General features: G+C 36.8%; 2 long non-coding RNA genes across 2 annotated transcripts in view; both read left to right on the plus strand.

Annotated features, from left to right (window-relative positions):
* LOC131402579 (uncharacterized) lies at positions 1–25,929 on the plus strand. The gene is made up of 4 exons (XR_009218792.1): positions 1–117; positions 9,328–9,391; positions 24,421–24,516; positions 25,749–25,929. It is a non-coding gene; the product is annotated as an uncharacterized LOC131402579 (long non-coding RNA).
* The window catches only part of LOC131402580 (uncharacterized), a 4,065-nt gene continuing 3,118 nt past the window's right edge, over positions 25,928–26,874 (plus strand). The window contains exon 1 of the long non-coding RNA XR_009218793.1: positions 25,928–25,946. This is a non-coding gene — a long non-coding RNA (uncharacterized LOC131402580). The remainder of the gene's footprint in view (positions 25,947–26,874) is intronic.

The raw sequence follows: 26,874 nt of genomic DNA on the forward strand, positions 1-26,874 counted from the left end.
GGTCTCTTTTATTCAAAACCTTGTATTTTGTGTAGAAAGAGTTTACCGTGTGCCTGATTTTGGTGTCTGGGAAAGAGGAAGCAAATATAATAATGGCAGCACAGAGCTACATTCGAGGTAATTTGTTTATTTCTAAGGGTTTTTTTTTTTTAATTTAAATGTGTGGAATTTGAATATGAATAAAAATCAAAAGTATTAGATGGGAACTGTGGTTTCTATGTTAATTTCATCTCTTTTTTTTTTTTCCTATGTGATGCAGATGAAATTCACTTAAAATTAAACCAGAAGAGTCTGCTCTCAGTGCCCATAAACAGATGCAGGAAAGGAGCAGGGTGTCTTTCCCAGCCTCCCGTGGTGTTAGTACATGCATATCAGCCTCCAGTCCACGGCTTGGCCTTGCTGCTCAGCCAAGTCATTTTCTTTTTCCTCTTTACAATGACACTCTTTGAAAGATCAAGGAAATTAAAATTGCCAAACACCTATGTATATACATTGCATGTAAAATTCCCTTCCATGTTATAGAGCTGATTTTTGTCCTAATCAGAGATACTTATACCCTTCATATAAAACTTAACATTCATTGTTTTCTCTGAGAGGTGTGGTCACCATCTTGAGCTGTGGTTTAGGGGGTTTGAATAAACAAGAATAGTTGATAACTTATGTTAGTAGTTTATGAGTTTCCTTTACTCCTTAGGGTGAGGGAAATAGCTTTAATGACTGATTGCACCTTTCAGATGTTGTAAATTTTTGCCCAGGAGGTCATCTTTTAACTAAAAAGTGTAGCTCAGTGGGTCCTATCCATTTCACACTAAAAGATTTAAGAATTTAAAGGTGATTAACTGTAGGTCAGTTTAGATCATTGAGACTTGAAGTAGAGAAACAGTTTAAGAAACACTGGTTAAGAGGAATCCACAGCTGTATACTTTTTTGGGTAGAAGAACTAATCACACAGAAAACTAAGCCAATATAAGATATAAACTAAGATATAGAAACTGGCTCCAGATCTCTAGCTGTGTATCATCTCCATGCCTCAGTTTCTTCATCTATAAAATGAAGATAATAATAGTTTCTACTTTATAAAGTTGTTATAATGATTGAGTTAATATATATGTAAAGCATTTGAATACCTGGCATAAGTGAGCACTAGAATACAAGTGTACTCACACATTTAAGAATATTTTAATAACAAAGATTGAAACAAAAAGGACTTCAGTTAACTCTGGTTAACTAAAATACAAACATTTTTCTGTAAGCTTTATGATTCATATGAGGCATTTTTATAGTGCACAGCAGAATAGTAGCAATCAGTGAAGAAGTCAGTGAGGTGGAGAAATAATTTGTGGGAAAGTTCAGTTCAGACATTAAACAAATTCTGGCAAATATTAAAAATAGGAAGATAATGTTATATTTCAGCCATAATCCAAATTAAGTTCTCAACATTTTCCAGATTATCAAATTACAAGAAGGAAAGTGGATTTGATTAGAAAAGGTGATTTTTAAAAATTTACCTTTCTAGCATTTATGATTTATCAGACCTTTTATCTGCGTTTTAATAACCGTTTGATACATGCCAATGTTATCCCACTGACATTATTTTCAGTATAAAATATTTGGAGTAGGGTTTTTTCTGTTTATAAAAAGTGTAGTAAACTCAGAAAGAACCTTGGGTGAAAGATACCATCCTAGAAAGTGAAGGTGTTGGAAGGTTTCTAGTGAAAAAACAGGCTCCAACTTGTTTTCTTGTAACTAAGGTGCTAATCTTTAATTGAACCATTAAGGATTGTATTTCAAGGCTTGGAAGATCATTATATGATGTTCTTTGCTACCTTTTGCATGCAAAATTAATCTTAATTGTAGCAGGCCAATTCTATTCAAATGGATGGGTAATGAAGTTTGCCATTAGGTTTGGATGATGGGTTTTATACATTTAACATTGATCTTTTAATTTTCTATGGTATAACACTTTACAATTCTCCATAAGAATTTTAAACATTTTTTTCAAATGTGTCTGACCTCAGATCTCCACAAGCCTTCTTGGATGTGTCACCTCTGGTGCCAAAAGGGTCTATTTTGACACTGCAGGCGGACTTGGCACTGAGGGACGCAGCGATAGCGGTAGTGGTGGGAGGCCAGTATCTTTCTGTGCTCAGGCCTGGGTAGTGGAATGTGGAGCTGCTGCTTAGCCTGTTGCTGCTGTAAGACATCCCAGAACTGTCTGTGCCTGGTTGGATCTGATCTTTACTGCGTAGTGCAATACCCTGTTATCTCCTTAAGCTGTCCTCCTCATTTCAGACAGCCTGAAGTAGTCTACAGTAACTCTTGCTGTAAGTACCCATACCACCCTTTTTGCCTTCTGGCTTTCTTTGCCGTTCTCCCTCTAGCTGTGTACTATACGGTCCTCCTTAGCAGGAGTCAGAGAAGAGACAGAGCACAATCTGACTGTTGCCTTGGTGCTCACTAGGGCCTTGGCCAAAGCGACTGGCTTGGTGAATGTTCCTTTCTTCCCTTATCACACTGGGCACATCCCTTCTAAGCTGCAACTTGATCAAAGAAGGTTACCACCCCTAGGCCCCCAAAAGGCACACATAGTATTCTGAGGTCAGAGCCTCCCTTTTCAGCATCCATTCTCAGTGGTCCTTTAATAATTGCAATCTGTGGCACTGTCCAGTTACAGAATATATTTTATTTAGGTCGGGCAGGGAACATTATTGCCTTTTCTACGGGAAGAAACTAAGGTTTAGAAGGTTTAGCGATCTCCCCCCGACCCTGCCTTTAAATGATACACCCCAGTAAGTAGTAGAACCAGAACTGGATTCCAGGTGATTGGCCTCCAAGTCCAAAGTTGTTTCTGCTCTTTCACGTTGTATTTTCAAGTCTTAAAAAGTTTTTCTAAAGTTTGAAAGAACAGTAGGGTATATGCTCTTGGTGAAACTGTTATAAGTTTCAAGTATATCTTTGTTTAGTAATCAGTACAGCTTGATTCAGCTTAATGCTTTGATCAGACCCTTCCTGATCTGCCCTTTTCAGCCCCAGGTTTGCTGGTATCCCTTTTAGTCCAAGTTTTTGAATTATTTAGTATTTCTTAGATAAACCCTAGAATTTTTTTCTGAAAGGTGATCTCTTTACATTTATCTGAACCGCATTCTAGCAGCTGCCTCACCCTTTTCAGGGCTTTAGGAAAAGGATCCATTGCTCTAGGCTCACTATGATTTTCTTGAAATGTTTCCTAAGCAAGTGTTCCCTGCTTTCCTGGTTTTTCTGTTGACTTGACTTTCCTCAAGTGACATGCTCCTTTCAGTTTCTCCCAGGGTGTCTGGAACTGTGTCAGCTAATTCTCCTCTTTTCTCTTGTTCAGTCTCTAAGTCTTTAACAAATACCTATGTATTTTAAAATCCTATATTATTTGATTTAATTACATTTTCCTCCATATATCTTTTTGGTACCTATTTATTGTAGCACTAATTCTTAACCCCCAGAATTACGTATCCAAGTAGTCTTCTCAGCTGCTCCAAGTTGAATTAAAGTATTTTAATCTTTATGTTTCCCCTTCCTCATTTATGTGAGGATATTCCTACACCTTGGGACTACCTTTAAACCAAAATTCTTTGTTTTGGAGAAGAGATGAGTCATCTATAAGATGTGAATTGAATCTTCACCAAGACTAACTTTGAATTTTTTGGCTGTTGGGAAGAAAAAGGAAAATTGTACTTAATAACTTAGTAATGTGGATATCTGCCCAAATAGAAAGAAAAGTTTTTGAAACATTAACTCCTCTAAATAGAACTTTCTATTTAATAGCATAATTTCCTTTTTTACTTTGTTAAATCTAATATTTGCGGTACAAAGAAGACTGTAGAAGCAAAGAGAATTTAGAAATTTAGATCTGATTTTTCAGTTTTTTTTTTTTTCATGGTTTTATCTTCTATTCGCTTGGCTTTTCCAATAAAGAAAGCCATCACTAAAATATCAGATAAGTAACCATCATATCACCACTTTACTCAGTTTAAGATGTTTTTAGTGACCATTTTATTCCACACAGTGCTTGTTATTTAAAGTAACTACTTAATCTTCTTAAATCATTTTTGATGTTCCAGTCATTGAACTATGATAGAAGCAACTATCCCTCCGTTCTGCTTCATTTTATATATTTTTGCTGTACTGAACAATTCATCAGCACCCATTAAAACTATAGTCCTGTCAAGTCCTTGCTGTTTCAGGGGATATGATTGGGTGGCTCGGGGAACTAAAGCATAGTGTTAATGAGCAGGAGGATGTGAATTTAGTTCTCATGCTTGTCAATGAATTTTTTGGATTCTGTGGTGGGTTATCAATCACTGAGTCCAAACCCATCATCTTTTCTAGAAAAGCTTTGAAATATGCAACAAACCACTTTTATTACAAACTATCTCCCAAGCAAACATCACTTCATTTTAGCCCTGTTAAATGAATGTTGAGGTAACACTTTTCAAGACCAGATTGGTGAATGTTCTACTGGTAGTATTCACCTAATATTAATATATTCAATAACTAATTATAGAGTAATTTAATTTTCTGAGAATGTCTTGTGCTAGTAAAATATTTTTAACTCTTACAACAGTATGTATTATAGTTGACAGTAAAATGTAAGATCACATTAGGAGTATGTTTGAGTTTCTAAATAGCTTGCTGTAGCCAGAGATTTAAATAACCAGTGGATAATAAAGTAACATATTTGTGAATTTCAGTTAAGTCCAATTATTTAACCAATTGCATTGGGAAAGAAAGTTAAAAGAGAAAGAGTTCCACATTTACTCTAGTCCAGGTACAGTGTTTGTTTTTTTTTGTAATGCTTTATTTAGAAGACAATTTCCAAATTCATCCTTTAGCTGTCTTGTTAAAGACAAAACCTTGAGTTAGCTACATCATGTATCTCCTCCAGTGCAGTATTTCTTTTGGATATTTGCCTTTTGAATAATTTATGTATTCTTGCTTCTCAAAATACTACAAACAGTCTTCATAACACATGTACCTCACACTGTAAGTGGAGGTTTTCTGGTATTACTCAGTTAAATGCATGTAAATGTTTGTGCGTTGGGGGCTATAAGGGAACTCCTAGGACATCAGGAACACATTCTTAAGCAAGAACACCAGTTGACAATGGATGTTTTTGCATGAACTGTCAGAATAGATGACCCCTAGGGGCTCTCCTAACCCTTAGGTTCCAGGAGTCTAGAATTCTTATGCAGGTACTATTTGGTTTCCATTTGGAGCGTGCAAGGCTGAGTATGATTGGCCTACTTATTCTGGGTACGTGATAGAATTAGGAACCTGACTTAGGTTCTTTTCTGGTTACCTATTGTTGCCAAAAAACTACCCCCAAATTAGAGGCATAAAACAACAACAATATTTTATTAGTATTAACTCTCATAGTTCTGAGGGTTGCTGGGCTAAGCTAGGTGGTTCCTGCTCAGGGTCTTTTATGCATTTTCCGTCAGTTGTGGGTGGGGTTGGAGTCAGCTTGATGGCTTCCTCACTCAGGTATCGGAATGTTGACTGGAACCTTGGCAGGAGCTGTCTGCCACAAGACTTATATGAAGTTTTTTCATATAGACTTCCTCACAACATGGTGGCTGGGTTCCAAGGTCCAGCGTCACAAAAGAGAGGGCCAGGTGGGGGCTGTATTGCCTTTTATGACCTAGCTTTAGAAGTCATGCAGTATAACTTCCACCACATTCTATTTGTTAGAGTCAGTAAGACCAGGCCATATTCTAGTGAGGGGAATAAGACTCCACCTCTTGATGGGAAGACTGTCAAAGAATTTGCAGACGTGTTTTAAACTGGCATATATTTTTCGCTTGGACTTTATTCCTTCAGGTTCTAGGCCTTGTCATTTCTCTGTTTTCTTTTTCCTACCTTCCTGTGGGTTCTTCAGCATTTTTTAGAATTGCGTATTGATTTATCTGTAATGATTTTGAAGGTATCTTTTTGTATAGCTTTTTAGCGATTGCTCTAGGTATTACATTATATATATAAACTGAGTGTACCGCGGTCATTATTTCACCCACTGGAGGCAAATATAGAAGTCTTACCTCCATTTATGTCTTGTTACCCTCCCCCATTTATATTATAGTTATCATAAATATTTTTCCCACATGCATTTAGAACCCACAGTGTTACAACTGTTGCTGTAATTGTCAAACATAATTTATAAAACTCAAGAGGAGAAGAAAAGCCTATCGTGTGTACCCATATTTTTGCTTACTATATTTTTTCTTCCTTTTTGATTGTTCCAAGGTTGATTGGTTGGTTGGTTGCTTGCAATCATTTTGTTTTGAGAATTTACTTTAGTCATACTTTTAGGGTAGATCTACTGGTGACAGATTTCTTATTTTTCTTTCATCTGGGAATGTCTTGTGTAAATAAATAAATAGGATATATTTACTGGTATAGGATTCTGGGTTGACAGTTCTTCTGTTTCAATGCTTGAAAACACTTGCGCCACATCCTTTTAGCCTTCATGGTTTTTGGTAAGCAATTCATTGTCATTCCATTGTTTTTCCCCTATAGGTAAAATGTTGTCCATGGCTACTTTAAAGATTTTTTTCTTTGTCTTTAGTTTTCAAAAGTTTTGATGTGCCTAGCGTGGATATATTTATTTTATTCTGATTGAGTTTCACTCGCTGCTTGAATCTGTAGCTTTTTGTTTCTTGCAAATTGGGAAGTTGTCTGCCATTATTTCAAGTACTTTTTTTTTTAGCTCTGCCCTTTTTCTTCTCTCCTTGAGGGAGTCCAATGACATGAATGTTAGATCTTTTGTTATAGCCCCAAAGGTCCCTGAAGCTCTCTTCGTTTTTTTTTTCTAGTCAATTTTTTTCTCTTTTGTTCTGATTGGATAATTTCTATTGTTTTATCTTCCAATTTGGTTATTGTTTCCTCTTTCTCCCCCATTCTGCCATTGATCCTGTCCACTGAGCTTTTAATTTTTATTATTGTAATTTTTCACTTGTAAAAACTTTGTTTACACTTTTCTGTTTCTTAGCTGAGGCTTTCTATCTTTTCACTTGTTTCAATCATATTTATAATTGCTCATTGAAGAATTTTTATTATGGCTGTTTTAAAATCTTTGTTAGATAATTTTAACATTGCTTTCGTGTCAGTGTTAGCATCTATTGATTGTCCTTTTTCATTCAGTTTGGCTGGGTCTGGTTCTAGACATGATCAGTGATTTTTGATTGAAATGTGGACATTTTGAGTATTATGTTGTAACACCCTGAATCTTATTTTAACTTTCTATTTTAGCTATATTTTTTTGGCACCACTCTGCCAGGGGAAGGGGGCAGGGTCATCACCTCATTACTACTGGGTAGGAATGTAAGTCTAGGTTTTTCTTTGATATCCAAGATGGAGACTCTTCATTGTTGCTGGGTCTAGTTGGGATGCCTAGTTCCCCAGTAGGCCTCCACTGATACCTCCTTGGCTAGGAAGGATAGGAGTGCCTCATTACTCATTCCCAGTTGGCCTCTACTTATGGAACAGGGAGAGGATATGGCCTCTTTGCAGCTGGGCATTAGTGAAAGTACTGACTCTCCATTGGACCTCCTCTGATGCCATCCCAGCAGGAAGGGTAGGTTCACCTCATTACTGGCAAGCAGGTGTGGAAGTCTAGGCTTTCCGTGTGTTCTCCACTGACGCTGAAGTGTGAGGGGGGAGACTTCTTAACACTCATTGGTAATGAAAGTCTTGGCTTCCTTCTTGGACTTCTCTGACACCACACGGCAGCTGAGAGGGTTGCAGGTTGGGTGCAGTTCCTTATTATAGACTCAATGTAGAAGTCTAGGTTCCCCACTAGCCTTTACAGGAGTGAGTGGGGGTAGGGCCACAGTTTTCTTTTCTTGAGTGGTTCTTCTCTAAATTTTAAACTGTCTAAATTTTGAGTGATTGTTGTCTATTGTGTTTTGCTAGGCTATCCTTTTCCTAGTCCTTTGGCTAGAGAGAGCAGGCTTTTGTTGGGGCTTTTTTTAATACACCTACTGGCATTTCCTGGTTTTTGGCTTCTTTAGCTCTAAGTCTGGTATATTGGAGGCAAAAAGGAAACTCAGGGAACTTACCAAGTGTTGTTCCTAGAATCCTAAGGCTCCTAGCCAGTCTGCCTTTCCATCTTTCTGAGGCTTTTTATTTTTGTTATGTGATGTCCAGGGTTTTTCGTTGTACTTAGTGAGAGAAATAGGGAAACTTATGTCTACTCCACTTCCCCATCCATGTATTTTAAAAGGTTTCCCACCTATTTACTATCCTGTATTAAAAGTAATGCATACTTGAGAACATTTCATGTAAACAACCCATTGAAAATGTAGATAATGATGATTCGAATAGCTTAGAACAGTGGTTCTCAAATTTAAAGTGCATTTAACCCCCTGGGGGGCTTTTTAACACTGATTGTTGGGCCCCACTCCTGGAGAGGAGTGAGAATTGGCATTTCTAACAAGTTCCCAGATAATGCTACTGCTCTGGGGACCACACTTTGATAATCACTCCTTTAGAGAAATGCTGAAATGATGACAGATCATTAATTTTAAATGATATTAATAGCATATGCATTTGCTTTTAATAAAAACAGAAAAAATGCAATAAGTAAAATAAACTGGATATTAGATCTAAAATATTTAAATGTTATTTATAAGATGACAGTCATATTTTTAATGAAATTTGGGTCTTCCCATTTTCCAGCGCTATTGTATGTGGCATTTGAGAGGGCAAAGGAGTACGTATTTTATTATAAACAGAACAATATAGCAAAAAATGAGAGGTATGATGATCAGTTGTTTTGTGAGCATAAAGTAATGCCTATTTTATTGGACTCTAAGCAAAGAGTATTTGAATGGGTATATTAAACCCCACTCTGTGGTAAGTGTATGATGTGCAAGAACTTTTTTTAAGGCTCAGAGTTGATATCAGAAAAGCTCTTTTACATTGATCTGAGCTAATGATGCGCAACCTTGTTATTACTGTGCACATATTATAATATACCTTCCTCTAAAGTTCATCTTTTTTTTTCTTGAGTTAGTGAATATAAATGATACTGGAATTAAAACTACTCCCATCAATAGTATGACCATTTGCCTAGATCAAGGTGAACTTAGAAATATTTTTCCCAGAAGATCACTAACTATAAAAAAGAGAAATTAAAATAGTGAAATGTCAGACTGCGATCTCTTAGACATTATTCTTCCTACAGAAGTTGTTCTAAGTTTTAATAAAGAAACTTACTTGTGAATATTCATCAGATAATGGTTCTTATTTTGTAGCCAGATATATTAGAGTTATAAAGTATTTCCTTTTCTCTTTTAGCTCTGTTGGCTTAGCAAAAGCAGCTCTAGAAGCAATTAATGGATTCAACCTCTTTGGCAACCAGGTAAAAAAAACAGCAATAGTAACAATAAACTGTGATTGTTTTTTTGAATTATGTTTTTAATTAATTTGGCCATTCATTAACCAAGTTGTTCCTTATGATCAGAGAATGTCTGAAATTTATGTGGCAGACCGTGGTTGAACAGACTTTCCTTTGAATATGATTTGCCGGTTAAATTTTAGTTTTCTAACTAAAAAACATTGCTTAATTAGAAAGAAAAAAATCTCTTCATAAAGAATTCTCATTGTCTTTGTTCGCTAGCTTTTTCCTCAGGTCTCTTGTTGAGCTTTCACAGTTTTAAATATTCCTAGCCTTATATATCATATATTTTCCATATTAGTTCTCATGTTGGTTTCAACTTAATGTAAATCTTATGTAGAGGGGAATTTGTGTAATATGTGCAGCCAAAGAATTGGAATTTTTAATCCTAGCTTAACCCTCAACTGGCTGTAATTCTATGTCTAAATCTCATTTTCTTCAGGATAAAAGAGAAATCCTAAGGGTTGCCTTAAATTTTCTTAAAACAAGATCTTTAACAAGTTTCTGCACCCAATCAAGTGACCATGGATTGAGTTGTCAATGAAAGGGAATAAAATGTAGGAATACAGGTTATTACTTTGGATCAAGAAGTAGGCTAATTGTCTTTAGCAATTTTTGTAAAGATTCTTAAGATGGGAGGGCAAAGGAAGTTTCCAGCTGATATTATAATTAACCCTAAGCTATTGAAATGCTTGGTGGTCTAGTGGTTAAGATTCAGCACTCTCGTTGCTGTGGCCTGAGTTCGTTTCCTGGTCAGGGAACCTCACCACCCATCTGTTGGTTGTTATACTGTGGCAGCCATGTGTTGCTGTGATGCTGAAAGCTATGCCACTGGTATGTCAAATACCAGCAGGGTCACCCGTGGTGGACAGGTTTCAGGGAAGCTTCCAGACCAAGGCAGACTAGGAAGAAGGACATGACCACACATTTCTGAAAAAATTGGCCATGAAAACCCTATGAATAGCATTGGAGCATTATCTGATACAGCACCAGAAGGTGAGAGGATGGAGCAAAAAGACCAGGCGGGGTTCTGCTCTTCGGTACACAGGGTCACTAGGGGTCGGAACGGACTTGATGGCACTAAAAACAACAACCAATTAAAATGCCGAGTCAGTAAAAATACATTTTAGAAAGTTATGCAGATATGCAAAAGGTAACATGGTTTTTGTTATGGCAATTATAATACTATGTACCCGAAGTCTTGAATTTAAGAAAGTTTTAAGTTGAAGTGTTATAGTACAACTGCCTCTCTTTCACTCCCTACATCCACAAACTCACTTCTGTTCTCACTCTAACTTCCTCTTGGAGGATGGACTCTGCTTACATCCAGGACATGAAGAATGAAGAATGAACATAGACATGAACGGATTGGGAAGAGGGGAGCAGCACCTTATTTTGGGTGCCCAAGACTAAATCGCCCACTTCCCACACTCTTCCTCCTCTCTCAAGACCTCTGGCTGGAGAAATGGAGAGATCAGAGCTCATGGGGGTTTGAGGGGTGTGAGCCTATCGAAATCATGATTATTAATATTATGCCTCTCCTGGAGATTCTTGGTGCCTCTGGCACTGATCTCTTGGCTTATGTCAACATTTCTTTCTCACTGGAAGAGTCAACATACTCATGGAAGTCCCACATGTATCCTTCAGTACTTCTCATTTCCTTTTCACCCTTGCCTCACTCTCAGTACATTCCTTTAAATTAGTGTGTACGTGTGTATGTATGAATTTGTGTGTGTATATGTGTGTGTGTATGTCTGTGTTTGTGTTTGTGTATGTATATAGGTATATTAGATAGATAGGTAGGTGGGAAGGAAGGAAGGAGTATGGCATAAAGGTATAAAGGCATAAACATGGCATAAAGGTATGGCATTGTAGCATTATTTACGATGGCCAAGATATGGAAACAACCTAAGTGTCCATCGATGGATGAATGGATAAAGAAAATGTGGTAAATATATATACAATCATGCGTCGCATTGCGATGTTTTGGTCAACAATGGACTGCATATATGATGGTGGTCCCATAAGATTAGTACCATGTAGCATAGGTGTGTAGTAGGCTATACAATCTAGGTTTGTGTAAGTACACTCTGTGATAGTCACACAATGATGAACAGCATACAGTGTGCCTAACAGCACATTTCTCAGAACATATCCCCATCATCAAGTGATGCATGACTATACAATGGAACATTATTTAGCTATGAAAAAGAATGAAATCTTGACATTTATGACAACATAGATGAACCTTGAGGGCGTTATGCTAAGTGAAATAAGTCAGACAGAGAAAGACAAATAGCATATGATCTCACTTATATGTGGAATCTAAAACAACAAAACACCAAGCACATATATACAGAGAACAGATTGGTGGATGCCAGAGGTCGGGGGTGGAGGGTGGGTGAAATAGGAGAAGGGGGTCAAAAGGCACAAACTTCCAGTTATAACATAAGTCATGGGGATGTAATGTGTATCATGGTGACTATAGTTAATAATACTGTATTGCATATTCGAAAATTGCTAAGAGTAGATCTTAAAAGTTCTCTTCACAAGAAAGAAAATTTTTGTAACTATGTACGGTGATGGATGTTAACTAGACTTATTGTGGTGATCATATTGCAGTATAAACAAATATTGAGTCATTATGTTGTACACCTGAATCTAATATAATGTTATACGTCAATTATACCTCAATTAAAAAAAAAAGAATGGCATTGTATTTGGAGTCAGGAGACTCACTGTACGCTCTGTACTCCCACCAGTGAGTTCTGTGACATTGGCTAGTTGTTTACCTGTCTCGGCTTCCTCATCTAAAAAAATAGGGATAATGATACTAGGACCTAACTCAGAAGGTTTTCATGCAAATAAAAAGCTTAGTATAGTGCTTGGCAAAGATTAAATCCTCAATAAATATTATCTCTTGTTATTGTTAATGAAGTACTGGTAATGTTAAAGAACGGAAATGAAGAGATTGGACTGAAAAGCCTCTAGAGAGTATCTCAAGGAGACTTAGAGGAGTCATGGACTAAATCAATAGTGTTACAGCAGCAGTCTGGAAAGATACAGGTCTTGCTCTTCTGCCTTCCATGGCATACCAAGTAGTGTGCTGAATGGAGTTTTGTGTCTAGGTTGGACATTATAAGGTATTGGTCAGCTCTTTTTTGCAATCGTGCCATCTCCTTTGATGTCCCTGAGTCTTAGTGTATGTTGCTTATGTGTCTGGTATATATACTACATATATGCCTCCACCTACATAGAAGCCCACACATATACATGCTACCTTTCCTAACTACCCATCTTTCAGGGCTCTGTCTTCAGCCTACTTTTCCCAGGAAGCTTTCATAGATCTCTTAGCCATAACTCTAAAAGCACTGAATTGCTCTACTATACTTTCTGATTCTGAGTTATAAATATACTGCTAGAATTGTTCCTCAGACATAATGTCTCAGTCTTGGCTGCACAGTGGAATTATTTGCAATACTGATTGCTGGGCTCTACCCCTGGAGATTCTGATTTAATTGGTCTAGGGGGAGACCTTGGCCTTGAGATGTTTCCAACTGCCCAGGAATTGTAATGTTCAGCCAAGGATGAGAACGACTGCTATAAGCAGAGTTAATATTGACCTTGGTTAGCTCATGTCCATTCCCAGCAGAGCTGTGTGCCAAATGTTTGCCGAGTTGACTATTCGTTGAGTATTTTGGATGGAAATATAGACAAATAATGTCTTATTCCTTTAGCCACATAGATGTCACATGTTGCCAGTGGAGCTCTCCATGTTCCTTTTTTTTGGATAATATCAAACAGTATCTTAGTTTTACCAATTCCCTTTCATTTTTGTTTCTGATGTGGAGAATTACAGAAACCTGACTTTGTTAATGTTAAAATTCCCACCTCTACAGCAAAGTTAAAAATATACCTGTTAAATAGTAGCACATTTAAGAGTGCATATGATCTTTTCAGTGTTTAATCATTTTATCATATTGCTCCATGTACTTCAATGGGCTGTGGTCTAATTAGAAGTCAGTGGCTGGGAAAAGAACTGATGTAACAAAGAAATGTTTTTATTCAAATGAAAACCTATAGAAACCTCCTCAAGATTTGAGGGATTTCAGATCAGATGAATATTCTCAGCTATTTCCAAAAACTGTTGATGTAGTGTTTTAGAAGACCTGATCATGTGTCTTTAACTAAATTAATTTAGAGCTTTGAAAAAGTACACCTATTGATCACAACTCAGACAATCTTAGATCTTTGGAGCTGGAAGGGCCCTTCTCTCAAAATGAGTGGTCACAGAGTTGAGGTGGCTTTTCACTGGTCATGCAACAAAGAGGCAGAACAGGAATTAAACCAAAGCCACTTGGTAATGAATCTGGAATATCAACTATTAGTACAGCAAATCTTAAATCTTGAATGCTTTCTACCTTTAGAGGTGAGAACTGTGCATTTGCTTTTGAAAACTTTTAAGCCATTTTTTTCTTTTTTAAAAATTTTAATTTTTTTATTGAGGTGTAATCGACATATTAGTTTCAGGTGTACAACATAGTGATTCAGTATTTGTATATATTATGAAATGATCACCATAATAAGTCTAGTTAACATCCAAACCCACACGTAGTTACAAATTTATTTTTCTTGTGGTGAGAACTTTTAAGATCGACTCTCCTAGCAACTTTCAAATATGCGGTACAGTATTGTTAACTGTAGTCACCATGCTGTATATCACGTCCCCATGACTTATTTATTTTATAACTGGAAGTTTTTACCTTTTGACCACATTATTTTCTTCTTAATTGTTGAACTTCTGAATGAGACATCCACTTGGCAAACAGCGTGAAAGGCTTGCCTTTTGCCCTTTTTGTGCTTCAGTGTATGAGATAAGACAAATGTTAATTTTTATTTTTATGGAAAATTGTTGGGTGGAATAAGCTTTTAGCTTTGATAATGGTTATTATGTGTTCTTACACTTCCTTTCTTCTTTTTTTTAAAATGTCAGACTTGTCTTATTATTCAAGGGAAAAAACCTTATCATTTAAATCTTCCCTTTGAAAGCAAGTTATTTTTCTTTGGCAGAAAATATCTAAGAAGAAAATGTGATAAAATGACCTAATGTCTTTAGTGATAAGTTTATAATAAAGGCTAATTTGGAGCATTTAGAAACATACTCATCAATATGAGAATCACATATTTCATCATTGTTTAAATAAATTATAATTCACACTCAGCAAATGTCATAGACATGCTAAGCAACAGTTTCGTGGTTCCTGGGTCTGAGTCTCAGCTCTCCCCTTTCTGAAACCCTAAGAATTACTACTCAGGTTCACCTCGCTCTGTAGTTGGAAAGTTCTTTTAACGCATGTGAGTAGAATCTTCTGTAGAAAAGAGAAGCATGGCTTGTGAGAGGGGCTGCTGGAAGCTACTGTTGGGCCAGTAAGTAAAAGTTGACTATTTACATGCCCATTGCCACCACAGCCATGATGCAGAGGGGTAATTCCCATCAGTAAATATCCTTTCTGTAAGAATCCTGCTCTCCAGGCTCTGCCACGGAGCTCAAGAACAGCTTAATGCTGAACTAGGGAAGAAAGTCTCCTGATGGTAGTTCTGTGGTATGATTTTGCGTTCAGAAGAACAGAAATCATGTGTAGTAGATACACTGAGTGGGTTCATCTTGTTTTATGCTTTGATGCTATGTGGCAGCAAGCCTATTAGCTCAGGTTCAGAGAAGTGATTGATGGGGTAAAGAAAGGCCCAGACAATCCTTCAAATCATTTCCCTTTGAATTGAGACTAAAGAGATCAGCAGTGTCTTATGGTCATAGATGTCACCCTTGGCTTTAGGTACCATCTCAAAAGTGTTTGTTGCAGTCATGGAGTCTGGGGTAGATGGTTCAGTGGAGCTCTTCCCCACCATTGGAACTCAAGTCCCCATGACAGTGGTTAGGTTGAATCATATTCTAGTGTATTTACTAGAAAGTAGTCATAGAAACTCAGTTTGGGAATACAGTTTGAGCTATCAGTCTTAAAATATGCTTTGTAGATGGAGTCAGGATATGATGGTAGAGTTGTTCAGGAAATGGAAGATGAAAATAAAATATACAGTGTTAATCAGATACTTTGGAGTGACATATACATATAAAACATCCTTTCATATTCCTGATTTTGATTGGAGAAATCACAATACTGACAAATGAGCTGAGGCCAGAATCTAAAAGGTAATGACTAGAGAAATTGCTCATGTTATGCAGAGCATTCAAAGCAATGCAGACATATCAAACTTCCTTTGAAATTTGCAGGCATAAAATTAATGTGTTTGATGATTTAAAGTTGGTGATAATTAATTCCATAAGTAGGGTCTCCTTGATGACTTTCTTAAAAATTTGCTTCTGAACAGGAATAGGTGCCCATGGTCTTAGGTGAATTTTATGGTGAATTTTATCTTCCTGTGAATCTTGGCCCTATGCCTAAGCATGGTATATTTTTTAAGAGGACAGCCACACAATATAGTTAACTAGCATTTGCTCTCACTGTTAAAATCCAGTAATACTATGAAATTATTTTTCCCTTTGTGCATATTTCTTAGAGGCTGGCAGAGGAAGAAACCTGAACAAATACTTTGATGAATTTAGATAAATAAACCATTTATTCGTGGCCAGAAAATAGAAATTGGCTTGTTTACATTAATCAGATAATGGCAAGAATTGCCAAATTTGCTATTTCACTTCATTATTTATAAATTACACTAGTTAGATTTTATCTTTTAAAAATTCAGTTCAAGGCAGACTGATTTGGCATGCAATTAACTTTATTAATTATGAGCCTAAGGATAAATTATAAGTCCTGTTATTTTGTGTATTCACAGGCTCCCAACATCTCATACCTATTCATTTCTCTGCTGTTTGTTCCAACTACCCTGCCTGCTCCCCTTCCCACAAAAATTCAGATCCTAGCTTTGGTCCTTGCCTTCTCCATGAAGTATCCCAGGTTCCCTATTTTGTTTTTTTTATGTTACCTTTAGAGATTTATTATCATTATTATTCTCTCATCTAAGCCACTCACTTGGTACATAGGCCCATATCTTGGTACATCGTCATGTATTGCCTGCCATGTGCAGTCTTTTTGTTTTGTTTAATATTCATCTGGTTAGGACTGAATATCACCTGGGTCAGCTCCTTGAGAGCAGAGGTCAAGTTCTATCTTGTTTTCCTCAAAGCAGAGAACACATCACTCTGACAGTGGCAGATACCGCATGAAGCTTTGTTGAATTCAATTTTGTCAGTGGATATGAAAACTAGGGAATTTCAAATAATAGAAAGGACAGTTTAGTGTTAATCTGGTTGTAGAATGACAGCCTCACTCATTTCTTCTTCATTTATTAATTTACTCGTCAGAGTTAAAACAGATTTAAGAAATGATATTATTATCAGAGTGACGTCAGCATCATGGCGGAGTGAGCTTTCCCGTGAATTCTTCCCCCACAAGATACAATAAAAGCAACAGCCACAGACCAACAATGGAATCCCAGACAGTGAAAAGCTAGAGCAGAGGGATCCACACTGCCACACATCTGAGAGCGGAACGTGCTGGGCCCCCAGAGGAAGTGGGGAGAGGTAAGGAGAACTCCGCTCCCTCCCCATCAGATCAGCGATCCGGTCCGCGCGGCTCCCAGAGAGGGGGGAGGGGCAGCCCTTGGCGGGAAACTGTAGCTCTTCGGGCTCTCTCAGCCAGTGAGAAACTCCCGCACAGAGGGCTCAGAGGAGCCACAGGGCTACCATCAACATCTGAGCACCCCAGAGAGCGGATAAAGAGGGGCAAACGAGAAGCCTCCCACGTCAGGGACCCAGAGGGCAAAAGAGAGAGCTCCCCCCTCCCCGCAACCCGGAGTCTGCAGCTCGACCAGATCTAGCGATCCGAGGCAGACCTGATCAAACTGGACTGGACCCGTGGATCGCAGTGGGGAAAAAAAACAAAACAAAACTGCGGATCGCAGCAGAAAAACTGGGGCAGAGCGCAGGGGGCTTAGACTACACAGCCCTTTACCACCAGACAGTGGTGGCAGGTGGAAATTGCAACCAGAGAATTCCAGGATGAGGAAAATCAAAACCAACACAGGAACCACAATGCAAAAATATATGAAATCACCAGACCAGAAACAAAATGACAAGCACCCAGAAATCAACCCCGAAGACACAGAAATCCATAAACTAAATGACAGAGATTTCAAAATAGCTATCATAAAAACACTCAACGAAATACGAGACAACACAGACAAACAATTAAATGAGATTAGGAGTTTCTTCACAAAAGAGATTGAAATCATAAAGAAAAACCTATCAGTGCTGATGGAGATGAAGAACACAATGGAGGAGATAAAGGAGAATCTGGAATCTTTAAAGAACAGAGCTGACAATATGGAGGAAAGAATTAGTACTTTAGAGGATAGGAATACAGATATACTCCAGATGGAAGAAGAGAGAGAACTAAGACTAAAAAGAAATGAAGAAAGACTCCGAGAAATATCGGACTCTATTAGAAAATGTAACATAAGAATTATAGGTATTCCTGAGGGAGAGGAGAGGGAAAGAGGAACAGAGAGCCTATTCAAGGAAATAATAGCTGAAAATTTCCCAAATCTGGGGAAGGAGCAGGAAATACCAGTAAGCGAAGCCAACAGGACGCCTATATATATTAACAGACAAAGGCCTTCACCACGACACCTAGTGGTAAGGCTAGCCAGGGTCAACGACAAAGAAACAATATTAAGGGCAGCTAGACAAAAACAAAAAATAACGTACAAAGGAACTCCCATCAGGCTCTCAGCGGATTTCTCAACAGAAACTTTTCAGGCTAGAAGAGACTGGAATGATATATTCAAAATACTAAAAGACAAAAACTTTCAGCCAAGAATACTCTATCCAGCAAAAATATCCTTCAAATATGATGGAGAAATAGTAACTCTCCCAGATAAACAAAAGCTAAGGGAGTTCATGGCCACGAGACCCCCACTACAAGAAATACTCAAGAAGGCCCTCAGGCCTGAAAACAAGAAGAGAAAGGGAACACAAAGCTTGGAGTAAGGAGAAAAGTAGGTAGACAAAATCAGAGAAATAGTAGATCTTTACCGGAATAGGTTAGCAACCACTTAAATACTAAACTCAAAGATCAAAGGAAGAAATTCACCAAAAATAAATTTAACCTCATCACTGTAAACACACAGCCACAACACAAGATAGAATAAGGTATAACAAGAGCAACTTAGAAGGGGAAGAGGAAAGTGACTGAATTGACTTAGTATAAGGAAATAGGAGGCTATCAGATAAGGGACTATCTCATACACAAGATTTTTTGCCCAAACCTCAAGGTAACCACTAAACAAATAATCAAATTAAAACCACATATGATAAACAAAGAGAAAACTAGAAGAATCATAAGACAGAACAACCAAACTGAATTGGCAGTCCAAAACAAATGGGACAAGAAACAAAGGAAATGCAAAAGAACCAGAAAATAAGTGACAAAACAGCAAAATTCAGCCCTCATATTTCAATAATTACCCTAAATGTAAATGGATTGAACTCTCCAATCAAAAGATACAGAGTGGCAGGATGGATTAAAAAGCAAGACCCAACAATATGCTGCCTTCAGGAAACACATCTTAGCACTAAAGACAAGCACAGGCTCAGAGTGAAAGGATGGAAGACAATACTCCAAGCTAATGGCAAACAGAAGAAAGCAGGTGTTGCCATACTCATATCAGACAAAGTAGACTTCAAGATAAAACAGGTTAAGAAAGACAAAGAAGGGAAATATATAATGATAAAAGGGACACTCCATCAAGAAGACATATCACTTATAAATATATATGCACCCAACATAGGAGCACCAATGTACATAAAACAACTATTAACAAACCTAAAAGGAGAAATCAACAACAACACAATAATAGTAGGGGATCTTAACACCCCACTTACAGCAATGGATAGATCATCCAGACAAAAAGTTAATAAAGAAATATTAGACTTAAATGAAAAACTGGACGAGATGGACCTAGTAGACATATACAGAGCACTCCACCCAAAAACAGCTGACTACACATTCTTCTCAAGCGCGCATGGAACATTCTCTAGGATAGACCATATGTTGGGAAACAAAGCAAGCCTCAATAAATTTAAGAAGATTGAAATCATAACAAGCATCTTTTCAGACCATAAGGCTATGAAACTGGAAATGAACCATGAAAAAAAAACTGGGAAAGTGACAAAAATGTGGAGATTAAACAACATGCTACTGAACAACCAATGGATCATTGATGAAATTAAAGGAGAAATCAAAAACTATCTGGAAACAAACGAAAATGATAACATGCCATATCAAACCATATGGGACGCAGCAAAAGCGGTCCTGAGAGGGAAACTCATAGCGATACAAGCCCACCTGAACAAACAAGAAAAAGCCCTAATAGGCAGCCTTAAATTACACCTAACAGAACTAGAAAAAGAAGAACAAACAAAGCCCAAAGCCAGCAGAAGGAGAGAAATAATAAAAATCAGAGCAGAAATAAATGATATTGAGACCAAAAAAACAGTAGAAAGGATTAATGAAACAGAGTTGGTTCTTCGAGAAGATAAACAAAATAGACAAACCCTTAGCCAGGCTAACTAAGAAAAAAAGAGAAAAGGCTCAAGTAAATAAAATTAGAAATGAAAGAGGAGAAATTACAACGGATACCATGGAAATACAGAGGATTATAAGAGAATACTATGAGAAATTATATGCCAACAAATTGGACAATCTAGAAGAAATGGATAAATTCTTAGCCTTATACAACCTCCCAAAATTGAACCAAGAAGAAATGGAGAATCTGAATAGACCAATCACAAGTAAAGAGATTGAAATAGTAATCAAAAACCTCCCCAAAAATAAAAGTCCAGGACCAGATGGCTTCTCCAGTGAATTTTACCAAACATTCAAAGCAGATTTAATACCCATCCTCCTCAAACTATTCCAAAAAATAGAGGAAGATGGAACACTTCCTGAATCATTCTATGAGGTCAACATCACCCTGATACCAAAACCAGACAAAGACAATACAAAGAAAGAAAATTACAGGCCAATATCGCTGATGAACATTGATGCAAAAATCCTCAACAAAATATTGGCAAACCGAATACAACAATATATTAAAAAGATCATACACCATGATCAAGTGGGATTTATACCAGAGACGCAGGGATGGTTCAACATCCGCAAATCAATCAACGTGATACATCACATCAACAAAACAAAGAATAAAAACCACATGATCGTCTCAATAGACGCAGAGAAGGCATTTGACTAGATACAACATCCATTTATGATAAAAACTCTCAATAAAATGGGAATAGAAGGAAAGTACCTCAACATAATAAAGGCCATATATGACAAACCCACAGCTAACATCATACTCACCGGGGAAAGACTGAAAGCCATTCCTCTGAGAACAGGAACGAGGCAGGGCTGCCCACTCTCACCACTCCTGTTCAACATAGTACTGGAGGTTTTGGCCAGAGCAATTAGGCAAGAAAAAGGAATAAAAGGAATCCAAATAGGTAACGAAGAAGTGAAACTCTCACTATTTGCAGATGACATGATTGTATATATAGAAAACCCTAAAGAATCTGTTGGAAAACTGTTAGAAACAATCAACAACTACAGCAAAGTTGCAGGGTACAAAATCAATCTACAAAAATCAGTTGCATTTCTATATGCTAATAATGAACTAACAGAAAGAGAGCTCAAAAAGATAATACCATTTACAATTGCATCAAAAAGAATAAAATACCTAGGAATAAATCTTACCAAGGAGGTGAAGGACCTATACAATGAGAACAACAAGACATTATTGAGGGAAATCCACGATGACATAAAGAAATGGAAAGATATCCCATGCACGTGGATTGGAAGAATAAACATAGTTAAAATGTCTATATTACCTAAAGCAATCTACAGATTCAATGCAATCCCAATCAGAATCCCAATGACATTCTTCACAGAAATAGAAAAAAGAATACTAAAATTTATATGGGGCAACAAAAGACCCCGAATAGCTAAAGAAATCCTAAAGAAAAAGAACAAAGCAGGAGGCATCACAATTCCTGACTTCAAAACATACTACAAAGCAATAGTAATCAAAACAGCATGGTACTGGTACAAAAACAGACACACAGATCAATGGAACAGAATTGAAAGCCCAGAAATAAAACCACACATATACGGACAGCTAATTTTCGACAAAGGTGCTAAGAACATGCAATGGAGAAAGGAAAGTCTCTTCAATAAATGGTGTTGGGAAAACTGGACAGCCACATGCAAAAGAATGAAAGTGGACCATGTGCTATCGCCATTCACAAAAATTAACTCAAAATGGATCAAAGACCTGAAGGTGAGACCTGAAACCATAAAACTCATAGAAGAAAATATAGGCAACACACTATTTGACATTGGGTTTAAAGGAATCTTTTCGGATGACATGCCTACCCAGACTAGGGAAACTAAAGAAAAAATAAACAAGTGGGACTTTATCAGACTAAAGAGCTTTTATAAGACAAATGAAACCAGAATCAAGATGAACAAACAACCAACCAGCTGGGAGAGAATATTTGCAAAACATACATCTGACAAGGGGTTGATCTCCATAATATATAAAGAACTCACACAATTGAACAACAAAAAAACAAACAACCCGATCAAAAAATGGGCAGAGGAAATGAACAGACACTTCTCCAAGGAAGATATACAGATGGCCAATAGGCACATGAAAAGATGCTCAACATCACTAATCATCAGGGAAATGCAAATCAAAACAACACTAAGATACCACCTCACGCCCGTTAGAATGGCTATAATCACCAAGACAAAAAACAACAAATGTTGGAGAGGATGTGGAGAAACAGGAACCCTCATACACAGCTGGTGGGAATGCAAATTGGTGCAGCCTCTATGGAAAACGGTATGGAGATTCCTCAAAGAATTAAAAAGAGAGATGCCCTATGATCCAGCCATCCCATTACTGGGAATCTATCCAACACACCTGAAATCAACAATCCAAAGAGGCTTATGCACCCCTATGTTCATTGTAGCATTATTCACCATAGCCAAGAAGTGGAAGCAACCTAAGTGTCCCTCGACTGACGATTGGATTAAGAAAATGTGGTATATATATACAATGGAATACTACTCAGCCATAAAAAAAGACAAAATCGTCCCATTTGCAACAACATGGATGGGCCTGGAGCGTATTATGTTAAGTGAAATAAGCCAGAAAGAGAAAGACAAACACTGTATGATCTCACTCATATGTGGAATATAAACCAACACATGGACAGAGAAAACTGGACTGTGGTTACCCGGGAAGTGGGGGTGGGGGGTGGGCACAAGGGGTGAAGGGAGTCATATATGGGGTGATGGACAAACGAAAATGTACAACCCAAAATTTCACAATGTTAGAAACCATTAAAACATCAATAAAAAAAAAAATTAAAAAAAAAAAAAAAAAGAAATGATATTATGAATGAGAAATCATTCTATTTTTTTTTTTTTTTGGTGAGGAAGATCAGCCCTGTGCTAACATCTGCCAATCCTCCTCTTTTTTTGCTGAGGAAGACTGGCCCTGGGTTAACATCTGTGCCCATCTTCCTCCACTTTATATGGGACGCCGCCACAACATGGCTTGCCAAGCGGTGTGTTGGTGCGCGCCCAGGATCTGAACCGACGAACCCCATGCTGCCGCAGCGGAGCGTGCGCGCTTAACCACTTGCACCACCGGGCCGGCCTGAGAAATCATTCTATTTTATGAGCTAATACTCATGTATGTACATGGGTTAACAGGAAAAATGTACATATAGTGAGTCTGATATTTGGAGGTAGGGCCTAGTACCACTAGACATTGAGTTTCAGTCTAGGTGATTGATTTGAGGTATTTTAGTTTCAGAGTGCATGCGTCTTTGAAGTTGGTGAGAATTAGAATGATAGTTCTCTTCTTCCTTCCCCATGTGTTTTTCTGAGTATTCTCTTATAATGGAAGCTGTATTTGTATTCCAGTTTCATTCTCTGTGTTTTCAAAATGTTTAGCTCCCCAGTAAAAGAACAAAGCTATGTTTACTTATGGCTATGCTCGTAAATATGGAAAGCACTAATGGCTAAATATTAAATTTTTTTTAACTTGGTTAGCAGACCAATTGACATTTTTTGTTACACCTGTCTTTTTGTTCAAGTTTTTTGGCTCTTACTTGAAAGATATTTTTTATTGTGGGAAATTGTATAACTTAGTGGTTAAGGTGTGGGCTTCTGTGTTAGAGACTTGATTTTGAACCCGTGCTCTGTTAAACTAAGATTTAGCATCTTTTTCAGTAAAATGGGGATAATAATCCTCTATATATGGGGATTAAATGAGATAATCCATGTGAAGCATAAAGCACAGTGCCTGACACACAGTGAATATTAGCTTTTATTTGCATTTTTATTATTTGAGATTCTCCTGTCTCTATATTTTAATCAAGTAGTTTTTATATCTATAATTCTAGATTGTATCTAAATTTGCTTAGTTTGATCATATAATCAACATTCTTTATTAGGACTGTACAATTCAGATTTTGTGAACTCAAATTGGTTCTTGTTTTATTCCTTGTCAAAAATGTGAGTAAACTATTTGTATTTTTATTAACATAAATATCCTTAATTGATTAGGTATCTCATAATCAATACATTTTGATTTATAAGAAGACTGAGGAGAAATAGGGAAATGTAAAAATAACATTTTTTATGATTATAAAATGAATGTTTATTGCAAGAAATTTGGGAAATGCTGAAAGTATAAAAAAAGAAAATTAAAATCTTCTGTAATGCCACTCTCAATGCAACCAATGTTAGTGTTTTTGTGAAATTTCTTACAGTCAAAATGCCCAATGTTCTACAAGTCGTTTTTTCTTAATTTAGGAAATGTTTTTCTCTTTCTCGTTCCAGGGCTGTTCTTGGTCGGTTATATTTGTGGATCTCGATGCTCACAATCGCAATAGGCAAACTTTGTGCTCACTCTTACCCAGAGAATCAAGATCTCATGTGAGATATTTTTATAATAAATTAATATGAGCTATCGTTTATGACTGTTATGTAATTTTGTTTACTTTTCTAAGAATGTGTTCCAGAATGTTAGAGGTTGCCAGCAGAGAAGAGAAGAGAGAATAGACGTTGCCTCTCACTTGCCTGGTCTGTGGAGGTCTTGTTCAGGAAGTGAGCAGAGCTGTGGACACAGCTGCTTTGTCTTTCGAGTCTTTTGTAGAACAGGAGAAAAGTAGACCTTTTATTTTTTCAGGAGGGAGTAGCAACATTATACCAAAATGAATTTTTTTGTCACAAAATATTAGAAAAATATTTTTCATAATTTATATTCCTTTTGAATAAAATTATTTTTCATGCTTCTTTTCTCTCATTCGAGTCACAATTTTTTTGGTCTGATAAACTTTTATATGCCTATAGTACGCAATTGCGGATTTTTATAGGGGTTATTTATGGCTCTATTCTTAGAAAGCACTGAAAATGGAATAATTTAATTATTTAAAAATAACTGTTTTATAGAAGTAATGCAGGATTATGATAAAAGAAAAACAAAACCCACAAATAAGCAAATAATAATATAATATCCACTCGTTATTCCACCACTCAGTTATAATCTTAGGGTGACAACATTTGTGTTTATATGTTTTTATATATTTTTATATACATATATACTTTTCATTTTATAATACTGGGAGAATATTGTTCATAATATTTGATAATCTGGTTCTATGAATGGACATGTTTCCAGATCAATAAATGTTTCTACAATATAAACTTTAATGGCTGCTAATTTACTTATCTAATTGTTGGACATTTAGATTGTTTTGTGTTTTTCACTGATACCAAAAAATTATGAGAAACTAAGTTTTAATGATTAGTTATTGGTGTTAAATTTTTACACACTGCCTTACTTAATATCTTAAAGTTTGAGTCCAGTGTTGAACCTTGAAAATACTCCTTATTGGTGAATAAAGTTTTATCTCCTCTGTAAGCTTCACTAAACCATACCACATAAGCGTCTGTGTGTCCCTTGCAGCACAGCAATCTCACTGTCAGTTAAAGACTTTTATTGACTTATTTATTGACTTATTTCTTATTTATTTACCTTTTATTATCTATTCCTTATTTATTGACTTATTTTTATCGGCTTTTCATCTCCATGATTCTCCTTGGGCTGTGTTGATCATATCACTGCAGGCACTTACAGTCCCTTCTTTTTTTTTTATTGCTGCCAGAACACAGATGCTGCCCTGCTCCCCTGCATCACTTATCCTGCATTTGCCCTGGATGATGAAGTTCTGTTTAGCCAGACACTTGATAAAGTGGTTAGAAAATTAAAAGGAAAATATGGATTTAAACGTTTCTTGAGAGATGGATATAGAACATCACTGGAAGATCCCAACAGACGCTGCTACAAACCAGCTGAAATGAAGGTATCAAAAACTATTCCATATCAGGGCATAACAGAGTGGTCAAAAGCACCGATTGAGGAGTCAGACTTCTTGGGTTTGACTTCTGGCTCTGCTACTTACTAGCTGTCTGGCCTTGGGCATGTTAATTAACCTCTCTGTGTTAATATTCTTCATTGGTAATATAATAGTACCTACTATTATTGGTCCTATTATTGAGGTTCTTGTGAGGATTAAATGAGTTAGTATGTATAAAAATGCTTAGATCGGTGCTTCGCACATCGTAAGCACTTGATAAGTGTTAGCTCTTACCACCAGTGAAGCCCATTTGCTCATATGGAGCCATATTGATTCATCGGGTGAATAATTCTTCTTTCACACTTTCAGAACTCTGCCTGCCTGTTTCATACCATTTGTCTCATGTAATAGAAAGTATCTATTTGTGATCCAATTTTCAATCTGTTAAGCAAATGCTCTTTTTTTTTGTTTCACTTAGACACTTCCCTTTGAAATATAGTCCTCTAAATAATTAGTTTTAAAATATTTTCTATTTCAAATATACATATGTACCACTATATCTAGATTTATACTAGGTGTTTTTAAGCTGTCCAGAAAACTATAACACCCCCCAAAAAGGTAAGCGTGCCTCCACATTGCTGAATACAATTAGTGGGGTAGATTGAAAATTACTTTTGTAAGCATTGTCATAATTTTGACTCATTCACTGAAGATAGGGAAAATCCCATGAATCTGTATATAAAAAATGTCCAGGCAGCATGGTACCTTGTAATTTGTTTGACAATTAAATACTCTTTTAAAATTTAATATACATTTAGTTTTGCAGAACAGCGAGACACACTATTTATCATTTTATTTAATTTCACAACTGACTATCATTTGGGAGCATTAGGAGCCATTGTATTGTGTACATCTTTGAAACCTTACAGCAGTC

Source organism: Diceros bicornis, unplaced genomic scaffold (genome assembly GCF_020826845.1).
Source record: "Diceros bicornis minor isolate mBicDic1 unplaced genomic scaffold, mDicBic1.mat.cur scaffold_160_ctg1, whole genome shotgun sequence".
NCBI lineage: Eukaryota > Metazoa > Chordata > Mammalia > Perissodactyla > Rhinocerotidae > Diceros > Diceros bicornis.